We start from the raw sequence: 22,839 nt of genomic DNA, 5'->3' as shown, positions 1-22,839 counted from the left end.
TTCATTTTCTGTTTGATTTAACATAGACTATGCCCCAGTAAAAACACCATAAGATAAAGTAAAAAAAATGCTTTTAATTCACATAATCTACTGAAGATCACAGCTTAACCACCTAGCACAGTGTACAGAGCACGCATTCTGGGAGTCACATTGTTGTTGGAGCTGCAGGCTGCGTTTTTGCCACCCAGCTCCCAGCCACTGGCTAGCTTTACCCAAAATAACAACACACAAATTGTATTCTTTTAAACACTGCTTGGCCCATTATATCTAGCCTCTTCTAGGCTAACTCTCGCACCTGGACTAGCTCATTTCTAATAATGTGTGTAGCACCCCAAGGTGCGCTTACCCGGAAGATTCTAGCCTACGTCCATCCTGGGTCGGAGCTTCATCGCATCTGCCCCAGAGAGGAGAGCTATCGAGTCTGAGCTCACTTCCTCTTCCTCCCAGCATTCTGTTCTGTTTACTCCACCCACCTATGTTTTAACCTATGAGGCCAAGCAGTTTCTTTATTAATTAACCAATGACCTTCCTCCATCGTCATATGAGTGGTTCAGAGCTACAGCTTGCTGCTGCGGTTCAGCATGGTAAGAGAGTCAGTTTAGGAAAAGAACAAAATTCAAATTGTACTTTTAGTAAATGGGTATTGCATTTGCACTATACTGAAACCAGAAACTCTTTTTGATCCACTGTAAGTGAAGGACTGCCTATTAACTGGTCCTCCCTACCCTGACAGTCATTTCTCCAATCATTAGGATAATTTTGGGGCAGGGGATGAGAGCAGCACTTTGAGAAAGAGATTAAGATTGAAATTTTGAAGATTCTTTAATCTAGAAAGATACGAAAGAAACTTTGGAGTGACTAACGTCTGTACAGTTGCCCTGGGGTTGGAAGACAAAAAATAGGTTAGTTCAGCAAACTCTTCCCTTGTGGATCAAGGCAAGAAAGTTCTCCCTTCGGGCGGTGGTGGCGCACGCCTTTAATCCCAGCACTCGGGAGGCAGAGGTAGGTGAATCTTTGTGAGTTCGAGGCCAGCCTGGTCTACAAGAGCTAGTTCCAGGACAACCTCTAAAGCTACAGAGAAACCCTGTCTCGAAAAAACCAAAAAAAGAAAGAAAGAAAGAAAGAAAGTTCTCCCTTGTAGCTTGAAACTGAAGATTCTTGAAGAGTATGATAATTTCTTACTGCAGCCAACACAGATAAAAATTAGAAATCAGTTTTCAAGAGACTGCACAAGTAAACAAAGATAATAAAGCTGTCCGCGTTTGCTGCTCATTTAGTCTTGGTTTGTCAAATCTATGGCAAGCTTGCTCCTGTTCCACCCGCAGTTCTCCAGGCATATGAGCAAGGTGTAGATGATCTGAGAGTCCCTCATGACCAGCATGCCAGACAGTGACTACCAAGTCATTAATCAACACTAGCATGTGATTCAGAGGTGTCCTGCCGGTAATCAACCACCAGATTTTATATAGGATAAAACAGGCCAGAAAGGTGGACATTTGTTCAATGTTGCACCATTGGTTAGAAAATGATCATATTTTTACCAATCAACTCTTGATCATTACACTGAGCATGCAAGAACATTGATGAAACCCTGTTGGAGAATTCTTCTGCCACTACACCTGTGCATGGAGATAAGAAATTTTCGGCGCCTTCTTCTAGATCTGAAGTTGCTTCATACTGTTGGTATTCTTGCAGGCTTTTCAAAATTGTTATCACTGGGGCTGGAGAAATGTCTCAGTGGTTAAGCGCCCTTGCTGCTCTTTCAGAGGAACGCAGCTCTGTTCCTAGCTCCTATATCAAGCAGCTCACAACTGCCTATAACTCCAGCTCTAGAAGACCCAGTGTTCTCTTCTGACCTTTGAGGGTACCCCACACACACGTGAACACATACACACATGTGTGTGCATGCACACACACACACACACACAAATATGCATACACACATACCGAAAGAAAAACACTGTCATTGATAATGCACATGAAAGGTAGCATCCCCTAAAAGTAAAATGCATGCATTTCCAGACAAGGTTTTAGCTACTATGCCATTATTACTTTGAGGCTTACTGCATGATCTCAGCATGCAATTTAACATTTTTGAACTTCCATTTCCTAGAGTATAAAATAAATACCTAGGGATACTGCATTATTCAATCAGACTCTGATTTGGTAGAGCCTAGGACAGGATTTAGTACATGATGGTAGACAAAATAGTTCAGTGTAAGACTTTTCTCTCGTTCTTCCTCCCATCATACCTTTTCTGGCCTCTTCCTATGTAGAGCCACAAAGTTATTAATTCCTCAACCGTAGGGAAGGAACATTACCTTTTTGGGATTCTATATTTTCAAAACAGGGAATCACAGTACTGAGCTCACTGTGCAAAGAGGAACACAGGAAATTATAGCAGCAATAACATACTCAGATTACCACATGGCTACAGGCTCCATACACAGAACCTTCCAGAATATTAGCTAATATCCCATGCTTAAATTTCTAGCCCCAGAAAATACTGTACTAAGTATTTATGTCATGACCAGTAAATTATGTAGAGAGCAAAAGAGTAACCTTGAGGTATAAGTTCGAGTTCTCTCCTATAGTGAGTGAGATGTTGTCTTAATCTGTTGCAATAAAAATAAAATATTTAAGACTAGGTAATTTACAAAGAATAGACGTTTACTTACCTCCCAGTTGTAGAAGTCCCCAGCATCTCACAGCATCTGATAAGCATCTTCTTTGCTTCCTGTGAGATCCTCGCAGCAGAAAGTGAGAGGCAAGGGAGTCCCTGCGGAAGAGAAGTCACATGCTGATGGAGGAGGCAAGAGATAGCCTCATTCTATAACTGCTCTGGTGATAACTAATCCAGTCTGGAGAGAGTGAGATTTCACTTGTTCTCACAAGGAGGCATTAGCGTATTCATGAGGGCTCTGCCCTGGTGGCCATAAAACCTTCCATGGACTCCTCCCCCCTTCTCCCAACATTGTTGTTTTGAGGAATTGATCCTGCACTTGAGTTCTGGTGGGAACAAACCACATTCGAATATAGATTATAGTTACTGTGTTACAAATTTGCAGACTTGGAGTCTCTCATGGAGTATGTCCTCAACAGCCTCTGTGACCTTTGGCAGGCCATTTCACCTCTCTGGACTTCAAACTTCCCCACATATCCACTTCCTAGAATTAGCAGATGAGAAACTTTCCACAGAAATATAAAGGCTCTATATAGATGGAAGGAGTTGGTTTGTTTTCCTTTTGCACAGAACAAACAAATTAATTAATTAATTAATTAATTAAGGACATGCTCCATCCCCAGAGCCTGAGTTGGCTCCAGTGTGTCTTTATTTCTTGTATGTTCAAATTCCTTACTATGTGACAATATATTTCTTTCCTTTTACTTGAGAATTGGAAATAGGGCTGCCCTAGTTAAAGTGAAGAATGTCTGTGAACAGCTATCTTCATTCCTACCCAGATAGCCAATTAGAGCTCTGTACACTAATCCCAGACCCCAGAGAATCTTCTCTTGAGCCTTATGCAAAGGACCTTGCATTGAGAGAGCACTAGAGTTGTTGTAGCTCATGAGTTAGTTCATCTGAAATAAAAACGGAAACTGTATAAACCCCTCCTACTGTTCCTCATCGTACAAGGGTGTCGGCACATGGTACCCATGCACACACAGACCTCTCCCCAAGTCTTTGGGAAGCTCCAGAGTGGCACATGGGAGTTAAGAGGGACCATTTTGACTAGGAGCAAAAAGTTTTCAAGACTGGATAAGAGCAGTAGATAATTGAAAGAGTCCTTTGGGCTGTCAGGTGTCTAGAAGATAGGAGGATAAATTCTCATATCTTGCTCATTATAGAAAAAGAGACATTTTTTCCTCTACAAAGGAAAGTGAAAGGACTAGACCATTATCAGTTACCATGGCAACTGAGATCTACTACATGCTTAGTTTGCCCTGTCACTGTGGAAGATGTGAGGGAGGGAAAAGTAAAACTAAGCTTTTCTGGGGTTTTTTTTGTCAAGTATTTTAAAGTGACAGTTCATGGCCTGAGTCCAAAACACCATTATAAGAGTGAAAGGAAGAGACGAGAACATGAGAGAGGGGGATAAAGGGACAACGCTTGGCTTGGGGACACTAAGGGTATTTTAGACGAACCAATTGTGGCTGATGTGGTCAGTGCCAAGCAAACTGAAGGGAAAAGAAGAAAGCAATAAATATTCATTGAGTGTCTACCACAGACTCCCAGTGCTACGCTTAACAATATGCAAGCCATGGCCTCTTAGGCTCTGTGTCTGGAAAAGAAAAGGCGGTGAGCAAGCAATGACAATCAGAGGGACCAAAGCATATGCAGACTAGGGCAGGTAGCCAGGATGCTGTCATAGGTATAGATATAGCTAGAGATTTCCCAAGAAATAAACACAAGCATCTGAAAATGTGTAAGGGAAGCTAGGGGAAAGGCCAGGACCTACCTGGTTAAAATACTGAAATATACAGGGGCCTGGGGTGAGGAAGTCTGGCACTGGAAGTTCATGGGTGTCTGGCATTGAAGATGAGTAAGGTTTAAATGGTAGATAGCTCAGTCACAAGTTTACAGGGGCCAAAATGAGATGATGCCCTAAATAAGGCACATTAAAGGATATAAAATGTGTCTGGACAATAATGAGGAGCCATTCAAGCATCAAAAGCAGGTTTGTGGTACTCATGCCAGCAGCCAAATGGAGGATGGTTCTGGAGCCAAACAGGAAGGAAGGGAGCCCCTAGAACTGAATGCGAGTGATAGATTAGACAAGACCTAATGGTTGCGGGAATGGAGTGATGTGAATATTTAGTGGATCTAGAACCAACGGCACTTACTGGGAGGAATGAAGTGGGCTGGGTTCATGGGTCATTCAGCAAGCACTTGCCACACAAGCTCAGGGATCTGAGTTTGGTTCCCTTGCTCCCATGTAAAAATCCCAACATGGTTGCTTGCACCTCTAATGCTAGCCTTATGGAGGAAGAGGCAGGCAGATCCTTGAGACTTGCTGATCATCTAATCTAGATGAATCAGTGAGTCCCAGGTTCAGTGAGAGGTCCTGACTCAAAAATTCAATAGATACAATTCAATTAAGAAAGATACCTGACAATCAACCTCTAGACTAAACACACACACACAAACACACACACACACACAGAGCCTTCTCTGTACTGGGGGGATAACTGTGTCAATAGTAGGTCTTATCTAGTAGATGGTAATAAAGAATTATAAGCCAATTATTAATTATTAAGCCAGTTATTAAATCAAGAATTATTAAATCAAGGTGTGGAAATGGGATTTATGAGCATTGATATGGCAGCTGGATTACAGAAAGAAATGCCATCTTCATTTGCTTCTTGCTGCTGCCTTGCCATGTATGTCCAGACAAGCCTAGGAGGCATTTCCTCGGAGCATTCTTGAGTGTCCTGTGGGAGGACACTGAGATCTGAGATGATTGAACCAATGAGTATCATGGAGCTGAAACTGCCAAGTATTTCTTCTCCAATATGGACTAAGACAATGAATGAAAAACCTCACCCCTGCACCTTCCATATGTTAGCCCTCCAATGCTATAAAGTAGCCTTGAACACAGTCCCTCATTATGGCTCCTTAATTCACATCTACTCCAAGAACCACCAAAATAACCCAGATTTTGGGTTCATACTGCCTAGATCCATCTCTGGCATTTACCCAGCGCATGGTCTCAGAGAAATTATTCATCTCCTGGAAGTATCAATCCCAATACTGTAAAACAAATGATGTCATAGAGTTAGAATGTTTATACAAGGGGCTGAATGCAGGGCCTAACACAGAGTAGCACTCACTTGGTGGAGATCCTTGAATAACAAATCTATCACCACCACTCTGCGTGCCTTCGAACTTCCTGTCAATTCCGATGACTGAAGAATATTGTCCTGCAATCCTGAGGGAAGCGTGTAAGGGCGATCGATGGTTGAGAAGTATCAACAATGTGAGAAAGGACTGGGGAAAGTCCTCTGTCTGGTTCTAATCTGGAGCGTGCTTAAAAAGTCTCAGGCTGCATCACATGGGAAGGCATCTGGATGCTTCTCTTCCTTGGCTGAGCACTTCTGCAGAAGCCAGGCCTAGTAAGGGGGGGGCAACCCCTCCGCAGGCAGAGGAGGTAGGAGAATAAGAGAGCGCTTAGTTGGTGCTGTGCGCCCAGCATTTCTTCTTTGTACGGAGCGGCTATGTGAAGGGTGGATGAAGGGTATTTGGTTTTAATTGGGAAACGCTATCAATTGTCCTAGGCTCATTTAAAAATCCATTAGTATCAGGAAGTGGACAGATTAAGCAATGAGGAAAGGAAAAGAAAAAAGCTGTCAGTGCCCTGCTTGGTAGGGAACATACAGTCTGTCTAAGCTTCACCAGAGAGGGCTGTTGCTGAATGCTAAGAAGCCACGAAAGTCAATTTTAAGAGGCCTGGGGAGGGAAGGTAGGTGTCTGGGCCAATTCACATGAAGTCCTAAGCAAGCTTGTTGTTCTCCCAGCTTCTAAAGATGATATTGCCAAGATCCACACTGCATATGTCAAGCCCTTGCAGCTGTTTCTGGCAGCCTGGTGACTGGGCCATCCAGCTGTAAACTACCCGACACCTGCTAGTCCTCCTCACTCCATCCTTCCTAGTCAAGCTCTCAAACAGGCTGTCTACCCTTTTGTGCCAGAAGGCGCAGCAGACTTGAGACAGGCAGGGGGATGAGCTGTAGAAACAGGCTGGAAGACGGGTGAGAGAGGAGGAGGAAAGAAGGGGAGACAAGGGTGAAGAAAATCCGGACGGGAAAGAGGCTCAGCCCGTAAAGTAGGTGTTATACAAGCATAGGGATGTGAGTTCAGTCCCCAGGACCACATCCAAAAGCTGGGCATGGTGGTGTATGTTTGTAATCCTAATACCAAGGAGCTGGAGACAAGCAGATCCCTGGAGCTTTCTCGTTGGCTGGCCAGCTTAGATGAAGCAGCAAACTCCATAGATTTCCAAGACGCTGTCTCATAAACCAAGGTGGGGATTTATTAAGGAAGACACTTGAGGTTGAACTCAGACCCCCACATTCACACACATACAAGATAAACAAAAGTATGGGAGCAAATGAAAGGGATAAATAGAAGAACTCTGTACTCATTTTGTAGCATTTATATAAGAAAGCAGCAAAACAAGATTATTAAGCAGCAGAAATAGATTCTCCCGGGGATGCATAGACTAGAAATCAGAAAACAAAGTGTCGGTGGGATTAGTCACCCTCCAGTAGCTAAAACTGACATTCTTTTTGCTCTTCCAGCTGTGCTAGGCCAGGTGTCCTTGGCCATGGTAGCAAGCATCGCTCCCATCTCTGCCCCTGTCTTCTCACGGCCATGTTCCTTCTGTTTCTAGGTCTATTAATTCTCTTTAGAAAGGCGCATTACCCTGAGTTAGTGTCCCCCTCAATCCAGGGTGACTTCATCTTACCTTAATTACATTTGCAAAGCCCCTTTACCTAACAAGGCTGCATTCGCAGCTACTGAGAGTTGGGACTTGGGAAACACAGTCAGTGCGCACCAGGCTGGTTCGAAGTCTTCTGCCTGGGTAGTGGTCTGGCACAGCGGGGATTAGAAAAGTACTACTGAAGAATTCATGGTTGTGAGTTGAAGAAGATGATGATAGGACTTAGCCCAGTGAAATTGCTGGGACCACAGTGGATTGGAATGCATGCCCTTAATCACAGTCCTGGCCTTTGTCATTAGGTTGGATTCAGACCAGCGATGCCAGATCTGGTGAGGAGTTAATATTCCGTTTTCTAAGTCAAATCTCTCAATCCTCTTGTCAGCTTAAGCATCCATGGTTTTGCTCCCAATACAGTGTCAGCCAAGATCATCCCATATGAAAACGAGACTGAGCTATAAGCAGCCAAGTTGTCATCACTGTACAAAACCTTAGGTTAAATCACAGGTCGGTTACTTGCTGTATGACCTTGGACAAGTGACCTCTCTCTCTCTCCTTCCCTCTCCCTCTTCTTCCCTCTTTTCCTCTCTCCCTTTCTCTGTTTCCTAACAGGGACTGAGTTCCATCAGAGAGCAGAGTGAGAGCGTTCAGACGGATAGGGTACCAGGTTCACCCTGGAAATGCTAACGGTTTAGATTAAGAAACTAAACATACAAATTGGGGAGATGAGTGACACCATCTGGCGGCTCTGGGTGTTATTTCACTGGACCGATTTCAAACTGCTAGAAAACACCTCACCCACACCGGAGCTGAGTAATTTCTCTCCATATATCTAACCCCTTTGTACGAGCTCCTCCCCAAATAAGACGGCCTCACATAAGAGAGAAAAGTATATTTCCAAGCACAGAGACGTGAGTGAGACAGAGCCTGGGAAAGACCACGCTGGAGTAGGAACACAGCCTAGGTCCAATTTCTGTACCACCAAGGACAACAGCCAAGCACTCATAGTCCTTGAACTGACTCTGCATTCAAGGCACTGTGTTAAGTTCTTGGGCTCTGTTCAGGGCTGGTCCTCACTGGACTGCTGCAAAGAGAGGCTAGAATTTACAATCAGTCCGATTCCACTGATGAGGAAACAGAAGGTAATCCTGACGTCTCAGGTAAAATCTCCCGATTCCTTTGTATCAGGGCAGCTAAATCGAATATTGTTTTCACAGTACCTGGAAGTCTGACTGTTCAAGTCCGCCTGTAAATTGGGTCCAGCCTACGAGCAGCCACTTTGCCATCTTTAGTAAAGAGCTCTGGTCCTAATGTTTCTATTTTCTATGTGACCTTGAGTGAATGGCATTCTCATTCTGATTCTGTCCCTCTCTTTGTGTCTCTCTGTCTCTGTCTCTCTTTCTCTTTCTCTCCATCTCTCTCTCTCTCTGCTCCCTCTTTCTGCCAGGAAATGCACCTTCAATAGCCATGACCACAAAGACAACAAGTGAGAAAGACCATCATCATATGAACCCAAGCAGTGCCGTGTCACTAAGTTCAGTCATTATTACAGTCTTCAATGCATGTTTCTAACACAACACAAAATCCTTCCACCATCCATGCTATGCAGTTGGGACACAAGATCCCAGCCCACGTGTGCTGGATGCATCTCTAACAAACTGCAGCGAAGGACAGGGAGGTGAACGTGGATGCCTGGAGCGTTACAAAAGAGCAAGGCACTCTGAAGGACCCTCCTCAGCTCTCCATTCATTGGCCCGAAACTGCAATACGCAGCCCCTCCTTTATCATATGCCAGTTTCGATTCACACTTCAGAGTAAAGAAAATCCAGCTTTAATATTGGGTGTCATTTAGTCTTAAAAGCTCTTGATGTGAAAATGAAGGCACCTAGTGGTTTTTCACATTTATTTTTAGAAAAAAAAATCTTCTTTTAAAAAAAAAAGAGTGAAGCCTTCGCTAGAATGCAAGCATATAAAATAGAGTCAGCTGGTGTCCATTGTGTGCTTCCAAAGCATAATAATGACAAGGCTGGCAATAACTGCAGCGGCTGACCCTTGCTGAGAACCTGCCCAGCACCCAGTGCTCTTTATCTGAAGACGTTTCCATAGTGACTCAGCTTTCCAGCAACGTCACAAGGAAACTGAGGCACAGAGACATTAAGTTAGATGCTCAAAGTCACAGCATCTCTCAGTGATATAGTCAGATACCAGCCCCTAAGCCTGTATCCTTCCTCATCCCAGGCTCCAGGCCATCACAGCAAATGGTCACATAAGAAGCAGCTGAGAGCAAAGGACAGCCAGGGACTGAAACACGGTGTGTCTGTGATTTGGAGTCACATTTTGAAATCGGTGTGATCTTGCTGCCAGAGGGGTCTTACCATGTGTGAAGTGTCTGTCCCTGTTGATGGTCACACCAACCTGCCCCTGAACCTCACTCAGTCCTAGCTAGCTTGTCATGAAATACTTCACAGGGTCTTTCAAAGAGAAATTTAGGTCTGCCCTAAAACCTGGAATTCTAAGTCAGGATATCTTAAATGTTCTTCTCCAAAAGTTCTGAAAATCTACCTCATTGTTTTGTGTGGTAAAGCAAGACCAAGTCCAAGTTTTACTTGCTTTGTTAACTCATTATTGTGAAGGAGGAGAGGATCTAGAGCATGACCCTGAGGCTGCCAGAGTGGCTTCTTCAGGGACGGGTAGACTGGACCTAGCACCTAACACACATGGCTGCCAGGATGGCATCTTCAGGGAAGGGTAGACTCTGTGATCCTGCCCAGAAAGCCCTGCTTCTGGCCAGATAAACACACACCTAGCTGCAGTCTTTGGGGAAAGAAGAGAGCTGTGTCCCGAGTTCAAGAAGAAATGATAACACTCAGAGGAAGGGCATCTTCCAGGAAACTGGAGGGGACAGTAATTCTGGGCTCTGATAAAATACAATTTCAAATAAAACCTGAAAGGTATTAAACATCTACGGAGGTGAACTAGAGCCATTTCTCAACCTTGGCGTGTACAGTTTGGACTGGATAACTCTGCTCTGGAGCTGTCCTGTGCATCAGGGAGTGGGCAGGAATATTCCCAGCCTCTGCTCACATGTCACCAACACACACACACACACACACACACACACACACACACACACCACATACACACACACCATTCGTGAAAATCAAAAATACATTCAAATAAACCCCAGCCGAGACCACACAACACAATTATATCCGAGGTATTATTCTGTTCTCTAATTCGCTTAGATACTTCATGGGATTTAAACAGAAGTTTAAATCAGTTTTGTTTGGGTGCTACTGAAGCTATCCCTTGGTGGGCTGCCTGATGTGTAGGTGGAGGCCCAGGTCACAGTCCTTTGCTGTCCTCCTACTCTGCCCTGGCTCCCTGCCCTCAAGTTAGTTGCTGCAATGTTTAGCTTAATCATCCTGCAGATTGACTTCTTCCCACCTGCTGTTGCGCCCAGCTCCTCCTCTCTTCCCACAGTTGTGAAGCTGGAGAAAAATGAAAATAAAATGTCAAATGTCTTAGGTAAGGAGCTTAACTCGCCCAGACAGCCTTTCTCTTACTAGGTCATCATTATTTTTCTTTAAACTCCAAGATTGTCTTTCTCCCGTCAACTCTCTCCAGTAATATCTATTTAATTGCTTGAGGCACAGGTTCTGTGCCTGGCCGTTGGAGCCAAAAGTCCATAATCACATCACAGGCTGTCTATGTCCTGGTTCACCTGTCTGTTTACTGTTTTCATGATTGTAGGTGTGTTTCTGATCTCTCAGCTTATTTTTCTGTTTGGTTGGTTGTTTGGGTTTTTGTTAATTTTAACTTTTTCTTTGACAATTTTATAGACATATATAATACGTTTTAATTATTCTCTCTTCCACCCAGATTAATTCTAAGTCCTCCTTATAGTTTCCTTTCTAAGGTTCCTGCCCTGGTTTGTTGTTGCTGTTGTTGTTGTTGTTGTTGTTCTGTGAACTATTGGATTAAACTAGACCCATCTATATGACCTAGAGGTTGGAACTATTCCATAGAGAGAATTATGTGCACCAGTGAGTGCTCAGTTGAAGACAGTGATGCCACCCTATCCTGGAAAGCATCATTAGCCAGAAGTTCAGCATGAAAATATAAGGCCCCATTGACCTGACCTTCACTTTGGACTCGACCTGCCTGGGACAAGGAAAGAATGAAGAAAGGACAGATACACAGACACACAGAAAATCTGGGCTTGGGTCGACCATTCATTCTGATGGATACACCATCAACAACCTGGAAATTCAGCACATTTATTTTCTACAGCTGGATGGGGGAGGCAGGTTCATTGTCTGTAGATGAACGGAGGAAATAGGTTAAACTTATCCTGGTAGGCAGTCTTTGTATAAGACCAGTCTTGGGCTGTGAACATCTGGGAGAAAGAATTTGTGGTCAGCACTTTATGCACACACAAACGGTCAACATCCACACATAGAGCAGGGGACAACTTGCCAATTCCCTGAGACATACCCAGGGAAGACTTCACCAGTTCCCATGGGTCTGAACATTGACATGGCCATGTTCGTGGCAAAGAATACACACACCCACAGCCTTCTCTGTTCCCCACTCCTCAGTGAACCTTGCCCTGGGCCATTGCTGTCTGTTGACAAACCCAGCCCTGTGCAGGTCCCATGCAGACAACCACAGCTGCTATGAGATCATGAATGTAATGACTGCCATGCCCAGAAGATGGCATTTTGCAGAACTTCTTCCTATCTTCTGGCTCTTCCATTCCTTCTGCCTCCTTTTTTCTGAAGTCCCCCAAGACTGAGAAGAGTCATATATAAATGTCTTATGTAGGGCTAAGCCGTCACTGTCCTTTATTCAGCACCTTAAACATCTAAGAGTCTCTACATTTATTCATTCATTGCAGAGAGGGACTTTTCTGCCTAACACTTGGAGTATCTGCTTTAGTTCTATTGTTTAAAAATTGGGGGAAATCAAAGTGCCAGCCTTATAGAGGCATGGCCATAATTTATTTAAACACTTTGCATTAAGTGTTCAGCAAAGCCCAACACAGAGAGAGAGAACTCAGCATATACCATGCCTCTCTCATCACCACCATTATTATGTTGATCATCACATCATTCCATTCCTTCCTGTTTCAGCGAGATGTATCTGCCAGTAATAATTTCAGACCCCCAAGGGATTGCTTTGAGAAATCTATCAACATGTAGATTGCTTTTAGTCAATCAGAAGTCATCGTTATACTTTTCAGTCACTCACAGGACTCTAGTCAAAGTATCTACAGGGTGTCCAGAACGTCTACAATGAGCCCAGCTAGAAATAAAAACCATCAAGTCCCAAGAGACCCTTACTGACACCCCAAACCAGCTTTCACTCTTTTTTTCCCGGAGCCAAGATCTGGGTCACTGTATTGCAATTTTTGCACTGTAGTGCAAAAAGTCATTGCCACTGTCCTTTATTGCAATGATGCTTCATTTTGGGATGACAAGGGATTGAAAGATAGGGTCACTATTGTTTATTATTGTTGTTACTAATTTTCTTGCTAATATTTACTTCTCAACAAGAGAAATGTAAAGTCCCATCATGGAATGACTGAACGTTAACACATGAGGTAGCTATTGCCATTTTATCACCAACAAGCCATCGCTCCTTGCTGCTCATATTTCCAGTATGAAGAATCCAGCCCTGTGAGACTTACAAAGAGCACACCTTAAGTGTCTCTTTTCTTTTGTTCAAGTGACCAGTTATGAGAGGTCTGGGTAATGGGACGAGCACCCTGAGTGTACAGTGTAACATTGTGCCAACATCTTCAGTCTAAAAGTGCACAGACTTAGATAATAAATCCCAGCTCTGCAAATTACTAGCATGAGAGAAGGATTGCTATGCCATATATCTCAAGAGATTTTCCTTCCCATTGGTACTAATGGTCCCCAGGCTAGCTAGCCCTCTTGGTACCTAAAGTGGATTTCATTAGATACCATTAACCCTAATAAACCCAGAGTCAGAGAACACATCAGCTCCTTGGGATTATATATCAGTCCATTGTAGATTGAAAATGACAACTTAAGCAAGTATCTAATTGTTGAAAACTCCATGTTCATAGTTGTACTTCTTCTGCATATGCTTATTATGATGGTTCAGTATAAAAGTAATGGTTGTGAGCCTAGCTTTTAATGGCTGAGCCAGAGGGGAGTGGAGAAAAATGTATAGTGCAATAAAAACAATAAAAAAGGAGACGAGAAAAAATATGTTTGCTAAGAACTTAGCCCAAAGCTTAGCAAATGCTTAATAAATAGTTTGAAAATAATAGTTATTTAGATGATGATAATAATGGTCTATAGAAAACATTTTGTAACTTTCATTGCTCCCCCTCTCTGCCTCTCCCCCAACTCGGCCATATCCAGCCCTCATGTTCCCATCCCCCACCCTTCCCTTCTATTCCTCTTCCCAATTTACCCAGGAGATCTTAACTATTTCCCTTTCCTGGCACCCTCCTTACCCTTCCCTTCTTTTCATCTTCCCAATTTATCCAGAAGATCTTAACTATTTCCCTTTCCTGGTACCCTCCTTACCCTTCCCTTCTATTTGTCTTCCCGGTTTACCCAGGAGGTCTTAACTATTTCCCTTTCCTGGCACCCTCCTTATCCTGCCCTTCTATTCGTCTTCCCGGTTTACCCAGGAGGTCTTAACTATTTCCCTTTCCTGGAACCCTCCATGTATGTGCCCTTAGGGTCCTTGTTTTTATCTAACTTCTCTAGGGTTGTGGATTGTAGCCTGGTTGCCTTTTATTTCATGTCCAATGTCTACTTATGAGTGAGTAAATACCATGTTTATCTTTCTGGGTCTGGGTTACCTCACTCATAATGGTTTTTTTTTTTTTAGTTCCATCCATTTGCCTAAAAATTTCAAGATTTCTTTGTATTTAACCATCAAGTAATACTCCATTGTGTAAATGTACCACATTTTTCTTTATCCATTCTTTATTTAAGGGACATCTATGTTGTTTTCAGATTCTGGCTATTACAAGTAATGCTGCAAGAGCATAGTTGAGCAAATGTTTTGTGGTATGATTGTGCATCCTTTTTTTATATTCGAAGGAGTGGTAATCCTGGGTCTTGAGGTAGATTGATTTTCAGTTTTCTGAGAAACATGCCATACATGTTTATATTCCCACCAGCAGAGGAGGAATGCTCCCCTTACTCCACATCCTCTCCAGTATAAACTGTCATCAGTGTTTTTTATCTTAGGGATCCATTATGGGGTTAGGGAGAAACCAGGTACTAGGGAAATTCCCAGGAATCCACATGGATGACCCTAGCTAAGACTCCTAGCAATAATGAAGAGAGTGCCTGAACGGGCTTTCCATATAATCAGATTAGTGACTACCCTAATTGCCATCATAGAACCTACATCCAGTAACTGATGGAAGCAGATACAGTAATTCACAGCCAAGTACTGGGCTGAGCTCTTAGAGCTTAGTTGAAAAAAGGGGAATCCCACATCAGGTCAAGATCATGATTGAGAAAACCACAGAGACAGCTGATCTGAGCTAATGGGAGCTCATAGACTCTGGACTGACAGCTAAGGATCCTGTATGGAGCCAAACTAAGTCTTCTGAATGTGGTTGACAATTATGTGGCTTGATATGTTGCGGGGGACACTGACAGTGGGACCAGGACATACACTGGGTGCATGACCTGGCTTTTTGGAGCCCATTCCCTGTGGAGGAATACCTTGCTCAGCCTTGACACAGGGGGAGGGACTTGGTCCTGCCTCAACTGTATGCCAGACTTTGTTGACTTTCCAAGGGAGACCTTACCTCCTCTGAGAAGTGAATGAGGGGTGAGATGGGGGCAGTAAATGGGGGAGGAGTAAAAAGGGAAGGAGGGGAAACTGGGGCTAGTATGTAAATTTTTTTTAAAAAAAATTAAAGAAAAAAAGCTTATAAAAAGATCTCTGATAGCCGGGTGATGGTGGCACACGCCTTTAATCCCAGCACTCGGGAGGCAGAGGCAGGCGGATCTCTGTGAGTTCGAGACCAGCCTGGTCTACAGAGCTAGTTCCAGGACAGGTTACAAAGCCACAGAGAAACCCTGTCTCAAAAAACCAAAAAAAAAAAAAAGATCTCTGAGCTGTCAATGTACCTTCCAGACAGATCTGAGACACCAGAACTGTCTCTCAGTTTTCAGGACAATTTATCAAGGTTAAATGTAGCTAAGAGCACTCCGTTTGTGTGTGTGTGTGTGTGTGTGTGTGTGTGTGTGTGTGTGTGTGTACCTGTACTTGAGTATGTAGGTTGTATGATGGTAAGAGGTCAATACTTGGTGTCTTATTCTTCAGTCACTCTTTTTGAGGCAGAGTTTTTCACTCCACTTGGACCATACTGATTTAGCTGAGCTGATTAGTCAACGAGGTCCAGGGATCTGTCCAGATTATGGGATTGCAAGCTGACTTTTATGTGAGTGCTGAGAATCTGAACTCAGGTCCTATGCTTGCAAGTCAGTTTTACAGACTCAACCAGCCAGCCCCAATATTGTCTGCTTCAAATTGCTTGTAACAATAATAAGAGGCTCGAATGAACTACAGGAATAGAAAAAAAAACTTTAGAAGTATAAAACATAAAATAAGTTTAACTAATCAATGATTCCTCATTCTTTGTAGGCTGCTGTGGTTGACTGTATTCTAATGATAGAGTAGCTTACAAACAAGATCTGCTAGCATATTCCTAGATAAAGATAGACCTCTATAAATGATAAGATAACTGAGATAACTGAAGATAACTGAAAACAGCATCAGTAATTCTTCCTCTGGACCTCTATGGAGGCAAAACATATTGTACTGGCTAATGGCATTAGTACAATAAGGCATCGGGGTATTCTGTATAGCCACTCTGTTTTGCTAAGTTTGCAGAAGTGTTTCTACAGAGATATTTGTCTTTTCTTCCTTGCTCTTCAGGGTAAAAGAGTGTTTGAAGGCTGACAGCTGGTGATGGGCTTACTTGGGAACAGTTCATAAAGCATGACTGCTTCCAGGACAGCTGAATGCACAAGCCTCAGAGAGGGCTCAGTCCACTGTTGGTAGCAGCAGAGACTCTGCAGATCAACACGTAACTTCCTAAAGATCATGTCTGTATTTTGAATAGCTCCCTAAATGGAAGGGGAGCAAGGAAGACAGAAGCCATTTCTACTCCATGAGGTTATCATATCCCATGGAGATGAGAATGTAAACAGAGACTGCTCGTTCATTTCCCAGCTGCCCAGACCCAAATTATCATACAGAAACTATATTAATTATTAACTCTGCTTGACCAATAGCTTAGGTATATTTCTACCTAATTCTTATATCTTAAATTAACCCATTTCTATTAATCTGTGTATCGCCATGAGGTTGTGGCTTACCAGGCAAGGTTCTGTTCTGGCGTCTTTCTCCTTCAGCAGCTACATGGCGTCTCCTTAACTTTACCTACTCTCTATATATATGTTCAGATTTCCCACCTGATTTTACTCTGCTAAGTAATACACCAAAACAGCTTTATTCATCAACCAATAAAAGCAACACATATACAGAAGGAAATTCCACATCATTTTCCCTTTTCTTATAAAATAAAAAGGTAGGTTTTAACTTTAATGTAGTAAAATTACATATACAAAACAGTTGGAAAATTAAGAAAATACTATCATATATCCTATCTTTGTGAGTCTAAAGTTTTGTATCTAATTTGTCCTTTATCATAATGAAGAAAAACTATAACTATAACTAACTGTCTTTGACTCTTCAAAGACTTCAGAAGGATGTATTACCTAAGTAAATAGAAAGTGTATTGTAAGCAACTTCTTCAACTCCTATCAACAACTCTGAAGTAATTGGTGCTGCTAGAAATAGACATGTCTCACTATTTAGAGAAGTCTAAGATCTTAAAACATTTTAAATGCCATATTCTGTAGGTCTGTGAAGTGTTGAAGATTATCTAAGTGAAATATATCTCTATATATCTAAAAATCCTAACATGACTACAAGTTTGATTATTATAAATGACTATTAATCTGTAATTTTAATTATACATTACATTTTAAATGAGTTGCACAAACACAATGCCTTAAACAAGAGCAGAAATATATACACACAGTGTAACAAATCAATTTTAAATTTGTATCAGTAGACCAAGATTTATACCAATGCAAAGTATCTTTATATCATATTTATATCATCTTTATATCATATTTCCCCACACCTTTTTAAGAAAGAGATTGACTGTGACCATTTAACCATTTATAATCAATCCTCTTTAAATGAAAACAAACATTTATAAACAACCATTTTGAGAATTTGGGTGTTGTTTTCTCCAAACTGCTTTCTGCTGCTTGCTAGGTGAAGTATTTTTAAGGTTCACGGAGACCTTTCAGAAAGTCTTGTTCCATCAAACCACATTAGCCTGGAAGGAATCTACAGGCCCTCGTACTCTGTGAAAACAAAATCAGAACCTCTTTTCCAAAGTAACATATACTTAGACTCAAATTTTTAGGTCAAGATACCTTTATGTTAGTTTAGGTTAGCAGCCCCCAGAATCAAATGTCTCTGCAGTCAAAAAATTCAAAGAAAACACTATAATAGGCATAATCCAGACTTTTGTGTATTTTCCATCTTTGCATGGCTTATTTTTTTACTCTACTACTTTTTAATATTTATGTTATTATCTTTACTTCTTTAATCTATGACTGTCTATTCTTTTGTGGATAGCACATTTTCCAAAGTGATTGACAGCAGGAAGGGGATGGTGTCATCAAAGGTCCAAAAACTCTTGCTACTGCTAAGTGTTCTTACAGGGATAAATAAATTGGGAAGACATAAATACTACATGAACTCTTCATACTCAAAAGCCTCCCAGACTTTGCAATAATTAGCCTTAAGTAAGCTGAGGACAGGCAGTTCCAAAATAATACCGCCTAATTCAACACTGGTTTGGGGTTGAGGGAACTGGCCATTTCTAGTCCAATTACAGAAGAGAAGAAATTAGTTAGTGATGGCAATATTTAGTATTCTAAAAGACCAGATAACCCTTCAGACACTTGAAGAGAACCTCAGTTGGAAAACTGTAAACCCTTCATGTGGCAGAACCAAGGTCAGTAAATGGCGGTCACAACGTGACTCCATAGTTGGCAAACTGTCCACACTGAAATGAAATGCTTTGCCAAGTAACAACTTCCCCATCAAAGGTAAAGAAACACAGAATGCTTTGCAGTCTATGAAGGTTTGTGGTTCTCCTTGAAGTTCAGTCAAGTTACAATGTGTATAAAAATAAGCTTTGACAGCTGGCTCTAAAAACTAAAAAATCAATTTTGGTCTAAATTATCTTTGAAAATCTTTTAAGTTAACAAACATAATATGTGCACAATTTTATATTTACAACCTTGGACAGTTAAGGTTTGAGAGCCACTGGGGACAATGCTGTCAAAAATGGGTGTCTAAAAACACAGAGTTCACTTTCAGTTGGCTTAAAGGGTTTAAAACTGGAGGGACTCTGGCTATTCATGTCTTTCATCTGTGCATTCTCTGGGGCATGTGTTCTGGGAGAAGATGGAATGGTGGGAGGAGCCACCAATATTACTTAAACAGATGTACATCTATATGTGTCTCAGTGCACATCATATACAATTGAAGTTATCAATATAAATAAAAAACCTGCTGCCTATCATATATATAGGAGGAAGGAAAGAGCAAAATCTGAACCTTTTCATCTTTGCTAAACTTTTAAAGACTATTCTTACCTCTATTATACATATTTGGATTGAATAACTTAATTGGGGACAAAATAGAAAACAGAAAATATTTACTTACATAATAGAAAGTATTTACTTACATGTTTTATTTACTGTTGCAGAATTTATTATGTGAATATAATCTGATTTGATCTAATCTACCCCCACTCATATTTTTTATGTATTTTAGATTGACACCATCACAATACAGACAGGAATTTTACATCATCATTAAAAATTTCCCCGAAGCCTAGACCCTTTGCAGTCCCCATGCCGGTACCATTAGAGATTGTAAGCCATGGATCTACCTTCCATCCCTAGAGAGTTGCCTTTTTTGAAATACATATAAATGGATTCAGAATAATATCTGAAATGGATTCACATTGTTGATTTCTCAGTAGTTCTTACTTCTTATTCTCTGAAACAAGGCCATGTATTTTATGGCTTCAGTGGCTCTCTGAAACTTCAGAAGAGAAACCATAATTCCATCACTCTGGCATCCTTTATGCCTCCAAGCCAATACCAGTGCATGATACCACCAAGTTCCACTACCAATTCAGGAAGGACCTTTGTCCCTTTGAATCATATTATCAGCTTTTGTATGCAGTTGCCTTTTAGGAGCAAAAATCTTGAACGTTTTTCTGCCTTTCTCCAGCTGGAAACTTGAGCTAGGTGGAGCCTTGCTGTAAAGCTTCTCCTCCCATTGTTCTGGTATAGAGAAAAAAGTCTACTTAATGGAACTAACACCTGTTAACAATTATAGCCTTTCAACTCATGCCTTGGCTGTAATATAAAACATCCTGCTTCTCCTTTTCTTAAGCTGTACCATTTGTGTTTCTTTCTGCCTCACTTGCTCTTTTGCATTGTGAGTATGCATAAGAATTATGAAGAAAAAAAGCATGCAACCAAAGAAATTAGTTCACTTCCTTCTAATTTAGTCTCACGAAAATTCTTAGACACTCAGACTGCCAAAATATGACATGAATGACCTCTAGACTGGTGGCTAATAGAGACTCGATTATCCTCTGAAACCTCCTGAGCTACACCTCCACGGTTTCTGTCATTCTCAACACTACCATCATTCAGGCAGCTGCGAGACGGACTGATAAATCTCTGCTTGGAGTAGTGGTCCAATGTTCCCAAATCTTCTACATTGCCCTCAAAAAACAACACTGCCAATTCCTTCCCAGCAACAGTTCCACACTTCTCAGTACCAACCTCTCTATTGACTACTTTTCCTTGCTTTCATAAAACACCATGAACAAAGGGGCTTGGGGAGACTTTATTTTGGCTAGCAGTTTCACAGGTAGAGTCAATGGCGGATGTGGGCACAAATATGAAGCAGAGAGAATGAATTCCAAGCAAAGTGAGGAGCTCATCCTCCAGTCCCATACTTTTTTCCAGTGGGACTCAAGGATCTGAAGTTTCCTGATATGCCCAAGCAGAGCAATCAAGAGCCTATAAAGGATGTGTCTCATTTAAACCACCACATCCCACTGATATCATGGCACCTTTAATTTAAAAAAAAAAAAAAGGTAACTAGCCAATGAAGACCCACTTTTGTGTTACTTGATATATCCCATTGATCTATCTGTGCTTAATGCAATAATTCCCTGTCTTGCTTTATACTTCTAGTAACTATTGTAATCAGAGTCTGTAAGTTGTCAAGCATCTTTCTTTTCAAAATGGTATTGACTGGATCATGTTCTTTGAAGGTCCCAAACTTTTTAACTGTAATTTAACAGCAAATTACAAAAAGTTTAGTTAAAGCTTTCACTGGATACCACTGAATCTCTAGTACAATCATCAAGATAGTTTAGGACTTAATTTAATCCAATAATTAAGTTAATTTAATCCATTAATTTAAGTGTTTTCAGTTCTTTAATCAATGTTTTATGATGAGTGAGAGAACTTGAATTTTTTAAATTACATTTGTCTTTTGGTATTTTTATTATGTTGCTCCTGGATATATAAATTCAATTTTCATTGAGCTATTACTACTATACAAACATTGATTTTTGTAGATTGACCTTATATTCTCCGATTGTATCTCTTATTAGTTTGGCTACATTTTAGGATTTTCAATATATATTTTCTTAGTATGTGCAAATCAAGACAATTTTACATTTTCTTTTTAAAATATATATTACCTTTAATAATGTGTCTTCCTTTCTGGCAATGCCTAATTCCTCTAATGCAAGTTTCAACAAAAGTCCTGGGGGAAGATATGCTTGTCTTAATCATGATCTTGGGGAACATTCAGCCTTTCATAACCAAGTATGCTATTGGCTGAAATCCAGTGTCCTAAGATAGCCTTATGATGTGAGAAAGATTTCATCTAGGGCTGACTAAATGGTTCAAAAAATAAAAGGACTGTCATGTAATCTTGACAACCAGAGTTCAATCCCTAGAACCCACAGGAGAGAACCAACTCCACAAACCTATCCACCAACCTTCAAACACATGCCCTGCTATGTAATTTACACACACACACACACAGAATACTAATAATTTTTTCAAGATACCATTCATCACCAGTTTATAGGTTTTTGTTCATGAATTAAAGTTGAATTTTGTCAAAAGCTTTTTTCATCTATTAAAATGTTACTGGATTTTTACCTTTATTTTATTAATATGGAGAGCTAAACTGGGTTTTGTATGTTAAATCCTATTTTGATTTTCTGGAATAGCTCCTAGTGGCCACAATCTATTACCTTTTCTGTATTTTGCTAGCTTTGATTTGATAGTATTTTGTTAGGGATTCTTGACCTGTGCTCATGAGGGATATTGGTAGACAGTTTCCTTTTGATGCATTTGTAATAATGGGTTTATAAAACAATTTGAAAAGGTTCCCATCTCTAATATTTCCTAAAGAAATATATATATATATATAATCTCACATCACCTTAAGTGTTACATAGTACCCACAGTAAGGCTATCTGTGCCTATTCTTCTTAAGAAGATTGTATTTTGATTTATAAACATTTGTGTTTGTGTAGGGTGGCTATATACATGATGTGCATACCCACAGAGACCAGAAGAGGGTAAGGAATCTGCTGAAGCTGAGTTGCACGTGATTGTGAGCCACCCAATGTGAGTACTGGGGGCAAACTCGGGTTCTCTAGAAAAACAACAAAGGATCTTAACCACTCAGTAGCCCAAGATTTTTTAAATTAAATTGTGCTCCTGAAACAAGATTACTTGTTTTTTTTTCTGTTTCTCTCAGGGTCAAGTTTTAGCATTTAATATTTTTCAAAGAATTGTATCCACTGTTAGTTGTCAAATTTATTGCTGTGAAATTCCTACCATTCTTTTTCTTTGTTTTTTCGAGATAGAGTTTCTCTCTGTGGTCCTGGCTATCCTAGAACTCACTCTGGACACCAGGCTGGCCTCAAATTCACAGAGATCCTCCTTCCTCTGCCTCTCATGTGCTGGGATTAAAGGCATACACCACCACCACCCAGCTCAAAACATTCTTTTATCACCTTTTCATTACAGAATACTTGGTAATAACAGTATTTCATTTCCTGTATCTTCTCGTATTTTACAAAGCACATTAATCTTTTCAAAGAAACAATTTTGGGGTTGAGCAATTTCATATTTATAATTAACTATCAATATTTCTGAATTTGGCTTTATTTTATTCCTTT

General features: G+C 41.0%; 1 protein-coding gene across 1 annotated transcript in view; it reads left to right on the top strand.

Annotated features, from left to right (window-relative positions):
- Nucleotides 1-22,839, top strand: part of Atp10b (ATPase phospholipid transporting 10B (putative)) — a 223,183-nt gene that overhangs the window by 74,034 nt on the left and 126,310 nt on the right. The window contains exon 4 of the mRNA XM_075941300.1: nucleotides 22,189-22,282. The gene's annotated coding sequence lies outside the window, so the exon portion shown is untranslated. The remainder of the gene's footprint in view (nucleotides 1-22,188; nucleotides 22,283-22,839) is intronic.

Source organism: Microtus pennsylvanicus, chromosome 11 (genome assembly GCF_037038515.1).
Source record: "Microtus pennsylvanicus isolate mMicPen1 chromosome 11, mMicPen1.hap1, whole genome shotgun sequence".
In the NCBI taxonomy this organism is placed as follows: Eukaryota; Metazoa; Chordata; class Mammalia; order Rodentia; family Cricetidae; genus Microtus; species Microtus pennsylvanicus.
The sequence above is the reverse complement of the archived record's forward strand: the minus strand, read 5'-3'. Positions and strand labels throughout refer to the sequence as shown.